The sequence below is a fragment of the Anomaloglossus baeobatrachus genome, unplaced genomic scaffold (assembly GCF_048569485.1).
Source record: "Anomaloglossus baeobatrachus isolate aAnoBae1 unplaced genomic scaffold, aAnoBae1.hap1 Scaffold_41, whole genome shotgun sequence".
In the NCBI taxonomy this organism is placed as follows: Eukaryota; Metazoa; Chordata; class Amphibia; order Anura; family Aromobatidae; genus Anomaloglossus; species Anomaloglossus baeobatrachus.
The window spans coordinates 1,076,591-1,078,542 of record NW_027443435.1 but is presented as its reverse complement, the minus strand read 5'-3'; the positions used below and the strand labels follow the sequence as shown (position 1 = coordinate 1,078,542).

Genomic DNA, 1,952 nt, shown 5'->3' with positions numbered 1-1,952 from the left:
ACGGTGAAACAGGACTGGGGCCTAATAAATGGGGGGCATAAGAGGATCAGGGGTCTGCTAAAGACAGAAAATAAATTGTCAGCGAGATCTGATCAGTTTACTGTGGGTCTACATGTGAGGACAGATGTTTTGGAAACTACCTACAACACTGTGACCGCAGCCCGACCGGCAGTGACTGCTCACTAATGTCACACCGAGCTTTATCATTATAGAAATGAACATTCAGCCCAAACTTCTAGAACAGTTTTATTAAAATAAGTATATCAATTTAAAAAAAAAAAAAAAAAAGGAGAAATATATTTATACAGTTTTATTTTTATAGAGAACATTGATTCCATGCTGTACATGGGAATGGGTAACACCCAAAATACAGATATAAATTACAGTGAATAAACCAATCCTCACAGACGGGTGCAGAGGGGAGCGGACCCTGCCCTCAGGGGCTACAGTCTACAGGGTAATGGGGAGGAGACAGAAGGTCGGGGATACAAATATATAACATTGACAGACGGGTACAGAGGGGAGCGGACCCTGCCCTCAGGGGCTACAGTCTACAGGGTAAAGGGGAGGAGACAGAAGGTCGGGGATACAAATATATAACACTGACAGACGGGTACAGAGGGGCGCAGACCCTGCTCTCGGGGGGGGGTTACAGTCTACAGGGTAATGGGGAGGGGGAGACAGAAGGTCGGGGATACAAATATACACTGTAACAATCAACTTTACAAATTAATACGTAGAATAAAGCCATGTTGGACATTGGCAACAATGAAAGAAAAAAAATCTTTTGTATCCGAGTCCCGTGCGTTTTAGGTGTAAAAATTGTATTTCTCCATTTACCATAAAAATCCTCTTGCTGAATACATTGGAGGACACAGGAGGAGGATGTGCATTACACCACACTGTTCTCTCAGTCTCTAAGGTGGGACGACGGGGGGCAATTACACCCAGATGCCAGTAGTCACAAACTGTGCTAGAAAAACAAAGGGAGAAGATTAATAGCACACCTCCCACAAAGTGCAACACGGCCCCCTGCCCAGCACGAGCCCCCCACGTGCAGCCTCTCTCCCCCTGCAAGCTCCCCCCCCCAACGTGTAACCTCTCTCCCCCAAAGTGCAGCCTCTCTCCCCCTGCAAGCTCCCCCCCCAACGTGCAGCCTCTTTCCCCCTGCAAGCTCCCCCCCCCCAACGTGCAGCCTCTCTCCCCCTGCAAGCTCCCCCCCCAACGTGCAGCCTCTCTCCCCCTGCAAACTCCACCCCCCAACGTGCAGCCTCTCTCCCCCTGCAAACTCCACCCCCCAACGTGCAGCCTCTCTCCCCCTGCAAGCTCCCCCCCCCCAACGTGCAGCCTCTTTCCCCCTGCAAGCTCCCCCCCCCCAACGTGCAGCCTCTTCCCCCCTGCAAGCTCCCCCCCCAACATGCAGCCTCTTCCCCCTGCAAGCTCCCCCCCCCAACGTGCAGCCTCTCTCCCCCTGCATCCTCCCCCCACCCAACGTGCAGCCTCTCTCCCTGCGAGCCCCACCCAACACACACACGGCCCCACACACACACACGGCCCCACACACACACACGGCCCCACACACACACACGGCCCCACACACACACACGGCCCCACACACACACACGGCCCACACACACACACGGCCCCACACACACACACGGCCCCACACACACACACTGCCCCACACACACACTGCCCCACACACACTGCCCCACACACACACACACACACTGCCCCACACACACACACACACACGGCCCCACACACACACACACGGCCCCACACACACACACACGGCCCCACACACACACACACTGCCCCACACACACACACACTGCCCCACACACACACACTGCCCCACACACACACACTGCCCCACACACACACACTGCCCCACACACACACACTGCCCCACACACACACACTGCCCCACACACACACACTGCCACACA

At 54.6% G+C, this 1,952-nt stretch overlaps 1 protein-coding gene across 3 annotated transcripts in view; it reads right to left on the bottom strand.

The window, feature by feature from the left end:
- Positions 1–233: 233 nt before the first annotated feature.
- Positions 234–1,952, bottom strand: part of LOC142277329 (uncharacterized) — a 149,174-nt gene continuing 147,455 nt past the window's right edge. For 2 of the 3 annotated variants that reach the window (XR_012740496.1, XR_012740494.1), the window contains exon 2: positions 234–968. The gene's annotated coding sequence lies outside the window, so the exon portion shown is untranslated. Of the gene's footprint in view, positions 974–1,952 lie in introns of all 3 variants that reach the window. The other variant, XR_012740495.1, reaches the window with a different exon arrangement.